Source organism: Heterodontus francisci, chromosome 2 (genome assembly GCF_036365525.1).
Source record: "Heterodontus francisci isolate sHetFra1 chromosome 2, sHetFra1.hap1, whole genome shotgun sequence".
In the NCBI taxonomy this organism is placed as follows: domain Eukaryota; kingdom Metazoa; phylum Chordata; class Chondrichthyes; order Heterodontiformes; family Heterodontidae; genus Heterodontus; species Heterodontus francisci.
The window spans coordinates 124,509,745-124,519,702 of NC_090372.1; the positions used below are offsets into that span (position 1 = coordinate 124,509,745).

A 9,958-nucleotide genomic window follows, 5' to 3' on the forward strand; every position below is an offset into this window, starting at 1 on the left:
GAGGGATTTGAATACGAGAATGAAAATTTTACATTTGTGGCATCACTGGACTAGGAGCCAAAGTGGGGCACATGGTTGATGAGTGAATGGGGCCTGATGTGTGTTAGAATACTGCATATGAGAAGCTGTTAAAATGTTGCTTTCCTTGTTAGTGTGAACTTAAGTTGAAACATTTCAGTAACAATGACATTAAAGGGACCATGTTAATGTCGATGGAGCACATTTTACTTCTCTATGAAAATGATGATCTAAGGGATCTGAAATTATCTGAAGTAAAGATACCATCCATTTTCTGATTCACATTCTGCTTCTCACTAAACTTCCATTAGCACATTTATCAGCTTGGTATTAATCATTCTTATTCCATTTGTTTTTATATCTAGATTTTGCAACATCCGCGGAAACCTATAGAACTGTGGATAATATCCTGTAAGCAAAGAGAGAGCTTGATTTGTGATTCCCAACCCTGTGGTTTTAGAAGGTATGGTTTCACTTAATATAGACAACCTGAGAAACAGCATTTATATATTCATCTACTTGATACAAAGTATCACTAATAAAATGTTGCCTTCGATACATCCACTTAGAATCATTTACAACTCTTTAGATTTATAACTAACAGATATTTTTTCAATCTTTGAACGTAGTATATCCTACTACAGCTTTTCAAACCTTTTTGTTCTGTTGTCCATGTGGTCACTTCTAGTTGAATACTTTGAGAAGGACACTAATAAGATAAACAGAGGAGTGTCTATGGCTGTTATCTATATGTACCTTCAGAAACCATTCAATAGGGTTTCACACAAAAATTTCGGCAAAAGTGAGAGTGTACAGAATTGGAGGTAGCATTTTTGTCAGTTTGGAAATTGGTTGTGAGGCAGGAGAGAGAGTGAGGATAAAGGTAGGTACTCTGCTTGGCAGGATGTGACAGGTTGTGTTCTCCAGGGATTTGTTCTGGAGCCTCAACATTCCACCATATTTAGTAATGGATGAAGGAATAGAGAGTGGTACATCCAAATTTGCAGATTATATTAAATTAGGAGTGGTGGGAAGTAGAGCAGATGAGAGCAAGAAGTTACAAAGAGATTTTCACAGAATAAGCGAGTGGGCAAATCTATACAGACGGAACTTAATATGGACAAGTATGCAATCATCCACATTTGACCTAAAAATGATAAATTGAAATATTTTCTAAACAGTGAGAAGATAGGAACTGTAGAGGAGCAAAGATATTTGAAAGTCCAAGTGCACAAATCATAAAAAGTTAGTGGATGAGTATAACAAGGAATGAAAAAGGCTAATGGAATGTTGGCCTTTATCTCGAAGGGGCTGGATTACAAAAAGGAGGAAGTTATGCTTTAGTTGTATAGAACCTTAGTCACACCCCATCTGGAATACTATGTTCAGTTTTCAGTTCACCTCAGAAAGGATATATTGGCCTTTGAGGATGTGCAGTGTAGATTCATCAGAATGATACGAGGGCTTTGAGGGTTAAATTCTGAGAACTGGTTGAATAAACGTGGCTTGTATTTCTTTGAGTATAGAGGACTGAGGTATGATCAGATCAAATTGTTAAAAGTATTCAGTAGGGTGGATGTAGAGAAACTATTTCATTTGACAGGGGAATCAAGAATGAGGGGACATAATCTTAAAATTAGAATTATGCAACTTAAGAGAAAAATTAGAAAGCACTATTTCACAAAAAGATTAGTAGAATTCTGAAATTTTCTCCCTTGAAAGGCCAATAGCTTTTTTTTTGTTAGGTAATTCTATCAGGGAATATGGAGCTAAGGTGGGTAAATGGAGTTGAGGTACAGATCAGCCATGATCTAATTGAATGGCAGAGCAAATTCAAAGGTCTGAAATCCTGTTCCTGTCTTGAATAGAAAAGTTATGTTGTTTTTAACAAAATAGTTGTCATTATTAACTGTATTGGATTCTATTCAAGAAGATGTTTTCCTTATTAGTGTAACCTTAAGTTGAAACATTTCAGTAACAACCAGGATAGGAAAGGGCTCTGATGAGGAGCCACCATGTTGAATTGTGCCTTTCATATTGTCATGGAATGAGGTGATGATACTTAGTTGCTTTGGTGGGCATCCGATCTTTTCTAGTAGTCTGAAGAGACCACGACTGCTGACGAGGTCAAATCCTTTGGTGAGATCAATGAAAGCAATGTAGAGGGGCATCTGTTGTTCACGGCATTTCTCCTGTATCTGACGAAGGGAGAACAGCATGTCAACGGTCGATCTCTCTGCACGAAAGCCACACTGTGCCTCAGGGTAGACGCGCTCGGCCAGCTTCTGGAGCCTGTTCAGAGCGACTCGAGCAAAGACTTTCCCCACTATGCTGAACAGGGAGATTCCACGGTAGTTGTTGCAGTCACCGCGGTCACCTTTGTTTTTATAGAGGGTGATGATATTGGCATCGCGCATGTCCTGGGGTACTGCTCCCTCGTCCCAGCACAGGCATAGCAGTTCATGTAGTGCTGAGAGTATAGCAGGCTTGGCACTCTTGATTATTTCAGGGGTAATGCTGTCCTTCCCAGGGGCTTTTCCGCTGGCTAGAGAATCAATGGCATCACTGAGTTCCGATTTGGTTGGCTGTACGTCCAGCTCATCCATGAACCTTAATTGCACTCTTGCTATGGCCAGTATATCCTTCCTTAGGTAATGAGACCAAAACTGTATACAATACTCCAGGTGCGGTCTCACCATGGCGCTATATAATTTGAGCAAGATTTCTTTACTCTTGTACTCAAATCCTCAAATATACCATTTGCCTTCCCAATTGCTTGCTGCACCTGTTTTCAGTGACTCATAAACAAGGACATCCCTTTGGACATCAACACTTCCTAATCTCTTACCATTTAAGAAATTCTCTTCATTTCTGTTTTTCCTACCAAAGTTGATAACTGTACATTTTTCCATATTATATTCCATCTGCCATGTTCTTGTCTACTAATATCCTGGCTGCAAGGTTTGCTAGCGTCACTCGGGAGTGTTTAAACTAGTGTGGCAGGGGGGGTGGGAACCAGAGCAGTAGGACAGCTAGTGAAATAAATGAGGAGGACATAGTAAATAAGGCCAGTAGGACTAAGAGGAAGAGCAGGCAGGGAGATGTTGCTGAGCCAGGGACTGGTGGTCTGAAGTGCATTTGTTTCTCTGCGAGAAGTATAACAGGTAAGGCAGATGAACTTAGAGCTTGGATTAGTACTTGGAAATATGATGCTGTTGCTATTACAGAGACTTGGTTGAGGGAAGGGCAGGATTGGCAGCTAAATGTTCCAGGCTTTAGAAGCTTTAGGCGGGATAGCGGGGGATGTAAAAGGGGTGGGGGAGTTGCATTACTGGTTAAGGAGACTATCACAGCTGTACTGCGGGAGGATACCTCAGAGGGGTCATGCAGCGAGGCAATATGGGTGGAGCTCAGGAATAGGAAGGGTCAGTCACGATGTTGGGGGTTTACTACAGGCCTCGCAACAGCCAGCGGGAGGTAGAGGAGCTGATATGTAGACAGATTTTGGAAAGATGTAAAGGTAACAGGGTTGTGGTAGTGGATGATGTTAACTTCCCCAATATTGACTGGGACTCACTTAGTGCTAGGGGCTTGGATGGGGCAGAATTTGTGAAGAGCATCCAGGAGGGCTTCTTGAAACAGTATGTAGATTGTCCAACTAGGGATGGGGCCATTCTGGACCTGGTATTGGGGAATGAGCCCGGCCAGGTGGTCGAAGTTTCAGTGGGGGAGCATTTCGGGAGCAGTGACCATAATTCCATAAGTTTTAAGATACTTGTGGATAAGGATAAGAGTAGTCCTCGGGTGAAGGTGCTAAATTGGGGGAAGGCTAATTATAACAATATTAGGCAGGAACTGAAGAATTTAGATTGGGGGCGGCTGTTTGAGGGTAAATCAACATCTGACATGTGGGAGTCTTTCAAACGTCAGCTGATTAGAATCCAGGACCAGCATGTTCCTGTGAGGAAGAAAGACAAGTTTGGCAAGTTTCGGGAAGCTTGGATAACACGGGATATTGTGAGCCTAGTCAAAAAGAAAAAGGAAGCATTTGAAAGGGCTGGAAGGCTAGGAACAGATGAAGCACTTGAGGAATATAAAGACAGTAGGAAGGAACTTAAGCAAGGAGCTGGGAGGGCTAAAAGGGGTCATGAAAAGTCATTGGCAAACAGGATTAAGGAAAATCCCAAGGCTTTTTATACATATATAAAGAGCAAGAGGGTAACCAGGGAAAGGGCTGGCCCACTCAAGGACAGAGATGGGAATCTATGTGTGGAGCCAAAGGAAATGGGCGAGGTGCGAAATGAGTACTTTGCATCAGTATTCACCAAAGAGAAGGACTTGGTGGATGATGAGCCTAGGGAAGGGAGTGCAGATAGTCTCAGTCATCTCATTATCAAAAAGGAGGAGGTGTTGGGTGTCTTGCAAAGCATTAAGGTAGATAAGTCCCCAGGTCCTGTTGGGATCTACCCTAGAATACTGAGGGAGGCAAGGGAAGAAATTGCTGGGGCCTTGACAGAAATCTTTGCATCCTCATTGGCTACAGGTGAGGTCCCAGAGGACTGGAGAATAGCCAATGTTGTGCCTTTGTTTAAGAAGGGTGGCAAGGATAATCCAGGAAATTATTGGCCGGTGAGCCTTACGTCAGTGATAGGGAAACTATTAGAGAGGATTATTCGGGACAGGATTTACTCCCATTTGGAAACAAACAAACTTATTAGCGAGAGACAGCATGGTTTTGTGAAGGGGAGGTCGTGTCTTACTAATTTGATTGAGTTTTTTGAGGAAGTGACGAAGATGATTGATGAAGGAAGGGCAGTGGATGTTATCTATATGGACTTTAGTAAAGCCTTTGACAAGGTCCCGCATGGCAGACTGGTACAAAAGGTGAAGTCACACAGGATCAGAGGTGAGCTGGCAAGATGCATACAGAACTGGCTCGGTCATAGAAGACAGAGGGTATCAGTGGATGGGTGTTTTTCTGAATGGAGGGATGTGACTAGTGGTGTTCCGCAGGGATCCGTGCTGGGACCTTTGCTCTTTGTAGTATATATAAATGATTTGGAGGAAAATGTAGCTGGTCTGATTGGAAAGTTTGTGGACGACACAAAGGTTGGTGGAGTTGCGGATAATGATGAGGATTGTCAGAAAATACAGCAGGATATCGATCGGTTGGCGACTTGGGTGGAGAAATGGCAGATGGAGTTTAATCCGGACAAATGTGAGGTAATGCATTTTGGAAGGTCTAATGCAGGTGGGAGGTATACAGTAAATGGGAGAACCCTGAGGAGTATTGACAGGCAGAGAGATCTGGGCGTACAGGTCCACAGGTCACTGAAAGTGGCAACGCAGCTGGATAAGGTAGTCAAGAAGGCATACGGCATGCTTGCCTTCATCGGTTGGGGCATAGAGTATAAAAATTGGCAAGTCATGGTGCAGCTGTACAGAATCTTAGTTCGGCCACACTTAGAATATTACGTGCAATTCTGGTCGCCACACTACCAGAAGGACGTGGAGGCTTTGGAGAGGGTACAGAGGAGGTTTACCAGGATGTTGCCTGGTCTGGAGGGCATTAGCTATGAGGAGAGGTTGGAAAAACTCGGATTGTTTTCATTGGAACGACAGAGGTGGAGGTTTACATGATAGAGGTTTACAAAGTTATGAGCGGCATGGACAGAGTGGATAGTCAGAAGCTTTTTCCCAGGGTGGAAGAGTCAGTTACTAGGGGACATAGGTTTAAGGTGCGAGGGGTAAAGTTTAGAGGGGATGTGCGAGGCAAGTTTTTTACACAGAGGGTGGTGAGTGCCTGCAACTTGCTGCCAGGGGAGGTGGTGGAAGCAGATACGATAGCGACGTTTAAGAGACATCTTGACAAATATATGAATAGGAAGGGAATAGAGGGATATGGGCCCCGGAAGTGCAGAAGGTGTTAGTTTAGGCAGGTATCAAGATCGGCACAGGCTTGGAGGGCCGAATGGCCTGTTCCTGTGCTGTACTGTTCTTTGTTCTTTGTTTGTTCTATTAAAGATGACAGTGTTAAAATTGATGGAACACATTTTATTTCTCTGTGAAAATTATGATCTAAGGGACCTGAAATTACCTGAAGTAATGTTGCTGTCCATTTCCTGATTTCTATTCTGTTTCTCTCTAAACTTTCATTATTGCATTTATCAGTTTGGAAATAAGTTAGTGTTATTCATTCTTATTCCGTTCGTTTTTATATTTGGATTTTGCGACACCCCTGGAACATCATCCTATAAGCAAAGAGAGAGGTTGATCTGTGATTCCCAGCACAGTGGTTTTCGAAGGTATGTTCTCATTTATTGCATACAGCCCAAGAAACAGCATTTATTTTATTCATCCAGATGATAAAAAGTATCATTAAAATAGTATTGCCTTCAATACATCTACTTAGCATCATTTACATTCTTTAGATTTATAAATAACAGATAATTTTAGAATCTTTGAACATAGTAAATATGACACCAGCTTTTCAAACCATAATTGTTCTGTTGCCCATGTTGTCTCTTCATGGAATTCCCACAGGTAGAGTACTTTGAATTCAAATCATTATGTAATTCAATTGAACTCACAGTTTGTTAATATATCTAGATGAGAGAAATCACATTTTTTAAAAAATTGTGGCCATTCTTATTGTATATTGGAATCTATTTAAATTGGTGTTTTGCCTGTTACCATGAACTTAGCTGAAACATTTCAGTAACAATGACATTAAAGAGGACGGTGCTAAAGATGATGGAGCACATTTTATCTCTTTGTGAAAATGATGATTTAGGGGATCTGAAATCATCTGAAGTAAAGATGCCATCCATTTCCTGATTCACATTCTGCTTCTCTAAATTTCCATGAGTGTATTTATCTGTTTGGAGTTAGTATTAATCATTCTTATTCCATTTGTTTTTATAATCGGAATTTTACAACATTCCTGGAAACCTACAAGATGATGGCATCCTGCAAGACAAGAATGAATTGGACCTGCGATCCCAACACGATCACCCTTGTGTGGTAGTAGAAGATAGTTTACATATTAAGTGAACATTTCCTGAAAACAGTTAACTTTCTGTTTCCTGTTTGTGTTTCCATCAAGAGATGAATGTCTATTGGTAAAAGAGTTATGCCTTGTGGCTAATTTCAAACTATGCTATCACACTTTTTTCACATTTCAAATACATTGCAGTGCTGATGAACCAAAATATATTCCTAAACCACCCTAATTGCTGAATTAATGAAAATGTAGTGAACTCATTGGCCCCAATATTAACTTGGAAGCGTGTTGGGAGTGGAGGAGCATCCAAGGAATTTCAGTGCATCTGTGGCATTTTAATGCAGCCACCTCATTATCATCTTCCAGGTTTGGCATCAGTTGCATGGAAGCAGGAATGATGAGGACCCGGATGATGCAAGCTCAACTCCAGTATTTAAAGGGCCAGTCTAAAGATGGAATTTAGAGGAACTGAGAGTTGGAAGCAAGAGAGGAAGAAGTTTCATGATGGATTCAGAACGGTCTTCACTAAAGAGGATATAAGTAACATCCCAGAAATAGCTGTAAATCAGGAAATGAAAAGGAGGGAGGAACTCAAGAAAATTACAATCACCAGGGAAATGGTGCTGAGCAAATTGTTGGAACTGCAGGCTGACAAGTCCCTGGGTCCTGATGGACTTCATCCTACAGTCTTAAAAGAAATGGCTAGTGAGATAGTTGATGCATTGGTTTTAATTTTCCAAAATCCCCTAGATTCGGGGAAGGTTCCATTAGATTGGAAAATACCGAATGTAACTCCTTTATTCAAAAAGGGAGGGAAACAGAAAGAAGGAAACTACGGGCTAGTTTGCTTATCATCTGTCATAGGGAAAATGTTAGAAGCTATTATTAAAGACGTTATAGCAGGGCACTTAGAAAAATTCAAGGTAATCAGGCAGAGTCAACATGGTATTGTGAAAGGGAAATCATGTTTGGTCAATTTCTTGGAGTTCTCTGAAGAAGTAACATGTGCTGTGGATAATGGTGAACTGGTAGATGTACTGTACTTAGATTTCCAGAAGGCATTTGATAAGGTGCCACATCAAAGGTTATTGCAGAAAATAAAAGCTCATGGTGTAGGTGATAATATATTTGGCATAGATAGCAGATTGGCTAACTAACAGGAAACAGAGAGTAGGCACAGATGAGTCATTTTCTGGTTGGCAAGATGTAATGAGTGGTGTGCCACAGGGATCAGTGCTGGGGCCTCAACTTTTTACAATTTATATAAATGACTTGGATGAAAGGACCGAAGGTATGGTTGTTAAATTAGCTGATGGAACAAAGAAAGGTAGGAAAGTAAGTTGTAAAGAGGGCATAAGGAGGCTACAAAGGGATTTAGGTAGGTTAAGTGAGTGGGCAAAGAAGAAGAATAAAAAAGAAGCATATTATCTAAATGGTGAGAGATTGTAGAGTTCTGAGGTGCAGAGGGATCTGGGTGTCCTAGTGCATGAATCGCAAAAGATTAGTATGCAGGTTCAGCGAGTAATTAGGAAAGCTAATAGAATGTTATCGTTTATTGCAAGGGAATAGAATACAAAAGTAGGGAGGTTCTGCTACAGTTATACAGGGTATTGGTGAGACCACATCTGGAGTACTGTGTACAGTATTGGTCTCCTTATTTAAGGAAGAATGTAGATGTGTTGCAAGCAGTTCAGAGAAGGTTTACCAGACTAATACCTGGAATGGGCGGGTTGTCTTAGGAGGAAAGGTTAGACAGGCTAGGCTTGTATTTGCTGGAGTTTAGTTCAAAGCCCTAGTTATTCGAGGTGACGTGATTGAAACATATAAGATCCTGAGGAGTCTTGACAGGGTGGATGTGAAAGGATCTTTCCTCTTGTGGGAGAATCTAGAACTAGGAGTCATGGATTAAAAATAAGGGGTCGTCCATTTAAGCCAGAGAGGAGGAGAATTTTTTTCTCTCAGAGGGTCGTGAATTTTTGGAATTCTCTTCCTCTAAAGGCGGTGGAATCAAAGTCTTTGAATATTTTTAAGGCAAAGGTAGATGGGTTTTTGATAAGCAAGGAGATGAAAGGTTATCAGGGGTAGGCAGGAATGTGGAGTTGAGGTTACAATCAGATCAACCATGATGTTGAATAGCAGAGCAGGCTCAAGGGGCCGAGTGGCCTACTCCTGCTCCTAATTCATATGTTTGTATGGTTAAGAGCTGCGCCTCGATTTAAAGATGCATCGCTTGATGCACTGCTGGGGACAGTGAAGAGCCAGAGAGAAATACTGTTCCCAGAAACAGGAGCAAGAAATCTGCAGCTGCCAAAAAGAAGGCATGGCTGGAGTTGGTCGAGGAGGTCAGCAGCAGAAGCATTGTACCATACTCCTAGATTCAGTGCAGGAAGCATTGTAATGACTTAACCAGGTCAGGAAAGATTACTACAGTTGCACATTCATTTACATCCTGCTGTGTACATCGCCCTAGCCTCTTACTCTGCCTTGTCAAGCCCACTTCAACACATCACTCCTCACCCCCCTTACCTTGCAAGAGCGCCCATCCTTGTCTTTCTCGGCAGTTCCTCACATCCCACACCTTGAGTACAGTGTGCTGTTTTGGTCCCCTTTCCTTAGGAAGATATTATTGCCATCGAAGGAGTGCAGCGAAGGTTCACCTGACTTGTTCCTGGGATGGCAGGACTGTCCTATGAAGAGAGATTGGGAAAACTGGACCTGTATTCTCTAGAATACAGAATGAGAGGTGATCTCATTGAAACCTACAAAATACTTAAAGGGATAGACAGGGTAGATGCAGCTAAGATGTTTCTGCTGGTTGGGGAGTCTAGAACCAGGAGACACAATTGCAAAATAAGGGGGAAGCCAATTAGAACAAAGATAGGAGAAATGTCTTTACTCAGAGGGTTGTGAATCTTTGGAATTCTCTACCCCAGAGGG

At 41.7% G+C, this 9,958-nt stretch overlaps 2 non-coding genes across 2 annotated transcripts; both read left to right on the forward strand.

Moving 5' to 3' along the window:
- The first annotated feature begins 233 nt into the window (after positions 1 to 233).
- LOC137352006 (small nucleolar RNA SNORD123) lies at positions 234 to 302 on the forward strand. The gene has a single exon (XR_010969622.1). It is a non-coding gene; the product is annotated as a small nucleolar RNA SNORD123 (small nucleolar RNA).
- A 6,490-nt stretch (positions 303 to 6,792) lies between these two features.
- Positions 6,793 to 6,861, forward strand: LOC137351999 (small nucleolar RNA SNORD123). Its single transcript, XR_010969621.1, has one exon. It is a non-coding gene; the product is annotated as a small nucleolar RNA SNORD123 (small nucleolar RNA).
- Positions 6,862 to 9,958: the final 3,097 nt, after the last annotated feature.